We start from the raw sequence: 6,341 nt of genomic DNA, 5'->3' as shown, positions 1-6,341 counted from the left end.
GTTACTAAAAAGTGGTCATTTACCATGGTATCTGATGGACCTGTATTCCCCAGCCCTATTGTCATTTCTACCCCGCAAAAAAATCCAAAAACTGCCTTTGTTTGGGACCCATTTGTTTGCTTTATTTAGCCTGGGGTGTAACGTGCCTAATAAGGAATCCTGACAATAGTTTGCTCCATCTCTAGATTGAATTTCTTTATAGATTCACCTCCGTAATTCATTTCCCAACTGATCTTGATCAATACAGCTTGGCTCAGCTTAAGGTTAGAGAAACTAACCATGGTGCTGATGGGGGCCTCAAAACACTGCCTTCATAAAGAGTCTCTTTGATAGTAAACTGCCACATTTGACCCTCAGCCTGTCCCAGAGTCTGGGGCTGAGCGCCTTCTAAGTCCCAGAGCTGTCATTGTCTTGTTCTCTTTAATCCATAAAGCCAGAGGCCAGAGAGGCTTTAAGAAAACCAGCATGCGTGAGGATGCACGTATAATGCACACTAGGGTACCCAAGTCCAGACGAGGCTCTGCTGCAAACTGGCTGTTGAGTTCCAGTGAGTGACTAAACCATTTTGAACTTCGCTTTTAGCTTCTGTATTTTAAGACAGCTTGGTCTGTTGATTCCTGGGATTTTACTGCTTCCGCTGTGCTCAGATTGTGCACGAAGAAAGAAAAGCCTGGTTTTTCAGTTCAATTGCCATCACCAGGGCAAAAGTGATGAAAAATCCTTATTTCTAAATCATGGAAACAAACATGCTCTGCCATGAGGATTCCCAAGTTGCTTTTCAAAGTTCCTGGCTTTGGGTCGTTGGCCACGCCTTAACATTTCTCTCTGGCCCTGCTACCTTCTCTGTGAAATGCTGGCATAGTCTGCTATTTGTCCCTTAAGAGGCAGCAGCACTGACAGAGGTCGCCAATATGAGTAGCACTGTGGAAGCTAAAGGAGATGGCAGAGAGGGCATTGTTAATCAGACAGATGCTGCATTGCCAGAGGGCAGAGGCACGAATACCACCCTGGAACCTCGTAGTTCTGACTTTCTCTTTATTTTTTCTGCCCTCTTTGTTGCAGCTTTGGTTCATACTGGACCAGAAATCATGGCTTGTTTGCAAGTTGGGTGCAGAGACTCTTTACTGTGGACAGTGACACTGTACCTTTAGGGAGGTACAGATTTATCCAAAGAAACTCAGCCAGCCTGTCCACCCCACCTGAATGAAAGCACCAATACCCACTGGCCAACCAATCACATCTCTGCCTATCATATCAAGAGCACTTGGCTTACAAAATCTCCAGAGACAGAATCAGTCATGAGGATGACCTGACGTCATACCTTTTTTAGGTTAGCAGAGACAGTCACAGACGATTCAGTAAGGACATAGCATGAGGCAGGTTGATGCCATTAATTTTATTCTTTCAATGTTGTCACTGCAGGACTTAGGTTCTGGGAGTATAATTATACTCAAATTATATATAGCAATGATTTTTAAAATATTTATAATGTCCTACATTCTTACTCCGAGCAAAGTTTTGCTCTGAGAATATTCCACAAATGATTCCTCTTGGTATGTATGTATGTTCTTTGCAATATCTCTGTGAGGTGGTCATTTAGTAAGCTTTCTGGAATGAACGGGCAAAGTGATGAATTAATACAATTAAGTAATGAACAAGTGTTGACTGTTTTTTCCTTGCTAGATACTGTGTTAGGCTTTGGAAATTCAGATATGAGCCAAATAGCCCAGAAGGCAAGTCTCATTGACTTTAGAGTCTAAATATGTTGACCTCCATTTGAAAACAAACAAACTGAAAATACAGCAGATGAATTAACTTGACCAAGGTCATATAGCAAGATAATGTCAGGACAAGAGAGAGAAATAGGTTTGACTTTGGCCAGAATGAAGTAACTAATATAGACAGATCTTCCTGACCCAAATGTTGGTAAGAATATAAAAATTGTATGAAGATAATGTTTCTAGGCATTGGACATCAAGCAACTCAGAACCAAAAGCCTGGAAAAAAATAAGAATCTCACAAGATGAACCTCACCTTTTTTCTGCCTTTTAGCTCAGGGACACTTTCTCAAGTGCACATGGAGCGGTGGGGTCCAGTGAAGGGATTTTGCTGAGCTGAGAAGGCCAGTGCCAAGTTAGCTCCAGAGAGCACTAAAGTGTTCGGAGCTACTAACAATAGGGATGAGATACATGTGTGTGGAAGGAAAACACTGTGTGTCACAGCCGAAGAGAGAGACATCTATGAGGTAAAACCTAAAGTAAAATCACCAAGGTCATGGAGAGATCAGCGATATTAGCGGTCCAGCTTAACAGGAGAACAGCCCTCACTGAACACGTTAGGTATCCAGGTGAGATACAGTTTCAGAAAAGATGAGATTATGAATAAAGATAAATTTCTAGAGCTGGAATCAGTCTTTAGAATAAAGAGCACAGGCTTGAGAGATTATCAAATATTAAGATTGTTTGCTGCTCTTCCGGAAGATCTGAGTTCAGTCCCCAGAACTCATGTTGGGCAGCTTAAAAACATCTGTAGTTCTGCCTCGGAGGAGCCAACATCCTCTTCTGGCTTTCATGGGCAAGTACACATACACCCCCAACTACATAAAAGAATACACTGGACATTACTGGCTTACAAATTAAAAGTCCAATGCCAGGAATGGGATATCACTTTTGGAGTTGTTGGCCAGTGCAGACTCATAGACACCCCCCCTCCAAACATAGCAAGCTATTGCCAATGCTATTGGCTCCCCTCCATAACCTGAAGGTAAGATCCTGTTGCTAAAGACACCATATAGTTGAATTATAGAACACGGAGAAATTAAATTGGAACTCACCTGGCAGCTTCACACCACTGGCTAGCTTTAAAAATTGTTAGACATGAAAGAAAGGCTTAAGAGTAAGCTATAATCTTCAGAGAAATAATCAATGGATACAAACCCCAAGATAATATAAGCATTGAAATTTGAAGACAGAGGATTTGAAGCAGCTGTCATAAATACATTTAAGGAAGTTAAGAAGATGGAGTTTCCCAGAGGCAAGGACAATTACCTGATAATCACTGGACCTTCATAGCCTTTTCAGTCAGGGCCCGAGACATTTCATACACTAGGCTTAGGTGATAGGGAATTTGAATCACACCTATCTCCTTGAATTCTGATCTCTTACTGGCTTTCAAGATGTGGTTGGCCACTTTGATGGCAACCCCTCCACTTCACACAATGGCAGCTTTTCGGCTCAATATGGGGTCCAGACATTGAATAGGCAAGGCCTGATGGACCAGGGCTGGGAGTTCCTGAGTGGAGATTTGACTGTGGATCTGGATCTGTAGGAACTCGGCATGGTGCCAACCCGCCTGAAGTTGATGTACAAATGACAGAAATGGTATCTAACTTAATGGAACATAATCAGGTGACTATTACTGGTCAGTCAGACTGAATTCCCCATTTGGTTTGAGCTTAGGAGGTGGCACCATCTTGCTACCTGCCTAATTATGTCTTTCAAGTACTCCTTTGGCTACCAATTTACTTCATTAAGATGGTGTTGGTGATATCCAGAGGCAACTTCCAGCAGGAAGACAGTGGTAGTGAAAAACAGGCAAAACACAAAAGGTTCCAAAGGAAGAAAAAAGAGAAACCCTAGTAAACCTCAGAAGCCAGTCTATGTGTGTGAGTTATTTTTTCATGCCGCTCGGCCTGCCATCAAGGGACAGAACCCTCTTGACACCTTTGGTGAGTTTTCAAAGATTCCATATGGGACAGTCGGAGAAGAGCAAAAAAAAAAATAAAAGGGTGTATAAGTGGAAAATTGAAGCTGCCGAAAAAGTATCTCGATACACTAGCTGCTTGTGAAGATAAGCAGTGGTGTCAGCCACTGGGGAAACGGATCCCATGCCACAGCCACAGACTCCTTCAAGGCCTCCTGTGACTACTGCTGACTCCTCGTCTCCCCTCCAGCGTCAATGTCAACAGAGTCGCCTGCCTTGCTCTTTTACATTGTAGTTAATTCCTGGCAAACCAGGAATCTTCTGGGCTGGGGTCAGCCCGGTATTTCCAAGTTGATTATTACCTAACAAATACTGCCCCTTGTCTATTACCGTGTCTCAAGGAGGAACGGTTACCGCTAACCCAGGCACAGTGGTAGTCACCTGTGGGTTCCAGCTAGGCCAAAGAAGTACAGCAACCATCCTGCCCAGCCAACAGACCCAAACTGTCACTCAGCCATTGTAAGCAGCTGCTGCTTCTATGCAACTGTCTTCACCCTCCCTACAGACCCTTCTATTACAACAGAACTCTCAGCCCTCCCCTCAGCAAGTTACCATTCTGCAGCAACTCTACTTGGGAGTTAGAATCAATTTACCACAGCTGCCACCCCTGCAGAGCAAGGTTAGGCCTCCACCCACTCTGACCAGACTGTCTTGGTCCCTCCAACTGTGGAAAGCAGTCCCGAGCAGCCTATGACCTGCACACCTGAATCCCACGTGGCAGAGACTTCTCCTGAGACAACCTGGGAAATGATCACAGATGCCGTTCCTGAGATGGAAGTCTCCTCTGATGAATGTTGAATTAGCGAGTGGGTCCCCTGTGACGCTCTTACCCCAACCTCCCTGTGTGAGGCTTGGTGGTGAGAACCCTCCCCTTATCAGCAAGGACTGAGGCAATGAACACTGCAGCAAAGAGTGCAGGGTGAGGCGATACAGGGATGTGTTCCCAGCCTGGGTGGCCACTAGAAACCCAAAGTCTGACATTTGTGAAGCGGCCTTTCCTCTTCTCCAAACCACTGAGGATTCATCTGCTGGACACAAGTCCCAGAGCCTGGTTTAGAAACACAAGTTGGGCTTCTGATAGTATATGGCCGCTACCCATGGTCCTTCCTGCCTCTGCCTCCAATGTATTTACTGTAATTTGGAATTGCTTTTTACTTGTAACTGCAAGCAAAAATACCAGGTTAATAGCCCAGGGAAGGGTGAAGAGAATGTGGAAACAAATCATAGGAGATTATTAGAAGAAGCATGTTGGTGAAATTATCAGAGGACTTGCCTAAAATGTTATTAAAGTGACAGGAGAGTACTTAGCTTTAATCCTAGGAGAAAACATCGCTGGGAGAAGGGAGGCTTGGGGTTACAGCTCAGTGGTAAAGTGCATTGGTTTTAATCCCAAATTAATAAATGAGCTTTAAGGAGGAATGAAAATGCTGCTTTAAAATAGAATGTCCTCTTAAGGGGAACTGTTATCAACCTATACAGTGTTTTAAGAACAGAGATTTGGGGGGCTGGGATTATGGCCTAGCAAACAAAAGTCTGAGTCCTCAGATAGGAAAATCAAAAGTTCAAGGTTATCCTAGGCCACAAGTGAGTCTGAGACCAGTCTAGGGTACATGAGTCAAAGGTAGAATCAAGGTTTTGAAGAGCAGAGCATGGAGGCCCATGCCTTTATTCCCAGTATTTTGGAGGGGAAAGCAGGAGAATTTCTGAGTTCAAAGCCACCCTGGACTTCCATAGCTAGACCATGTTTCAAAAAACAGAGAGGCTAGATGTGGTATCACTCTCTTTAATTCTAGCACTTTGGAGACAGAAGCAGGGGGATCTCTGAGTTTGAAGCTAGCCAGGGCTGCAGAGTGAGATCCTGTCTTAAGGTCTGCTCTCTATCCCTGCCACTACCCTGTCCTCCCCTCTCTCACTAGGATCATTGAACTGGAGAGGAATTAACATCATGCAGGGGTGTCTTATTTTTCTTTCCAATATTTGTACAAAACTTCCTTTATCTGACTGGATTGCATTTTGCATGTAAGAGGTAGAAGCATATACCCTTAATAAGAGGTTTTACAGAGTAAAATAAATAAATTTAAGTATATAAGATAAGATACAGATACAGATATAGTAGCAATTGAAAAGACAAGGAATCTCAGAAAATGTGGAGGGTTTTTGTAGCAATGATTTTGAAGTTACAAAACTTAAATATATGCTTAACCTTTAATTGCCTACTATATTAGAGATGGCAGAAGAGATGAGATAAGTGTGTAGAAATAACCCCGGGGGAGTGGAGGTTGAGGAAACAGCTAAGTTGGTAAAATATTTGCTGTGCGAGCAGGAGCATCCGAATTGAGAACCCCAGCGCCCAAGCAGACTTCAGGTGTGGCTCTTTGTACCTGTAAATCCCTGAACTGGGTGGGGGTGGGGTGAGGACAGGAAAACACCTGGTGATCTTCAGCTTGAGATAAGTGAGTGACTTTATGTCAAAAAATAAGGTGAAGTGTGTGTGTGCGCGCGTACCTGTACATACTTGTGTACAAAAATGAACACCTGCACAGAACAAGAGGATGAGGAGGGAGAGAGGGGGGAAGAAG

The 6,341-nt window shown here is 43.7% G+C and overlaps 1 pseudogene; it reads left to right on the top strand.

Moving 5' to 3' along the window:
• Nucleotides 1-3,017: 3,017 nt before the first annotated feature.
• LOC101994004 lies at nucleotides 3,018-4,819 on the top strand (annotated as a pseudogene).
• The last annotated feature ends 1,522 nt before the right edge of the window (nucleotides 4,820-6,341 follow it).

Source organism: Microtus ochrogaster, chromosome 15, assembly GCF_000317375.1.
Source record: "Microtus ochrogaster isolate Prairie Vole_2 chromosome 15, MicOch1.0, whole genome shotgun sequence".
NCBI classification, from domain to species: Eukaryota; Metazoa; Chordata; class Mammalia; order Rodentia; family Cricetidae; genus Microtus; species Microtus ochrogaster.
Note: the sequence above shows the minus strand (reverse complement) of the source record. Positions and strands in the feature narration are given on the sequence as shown.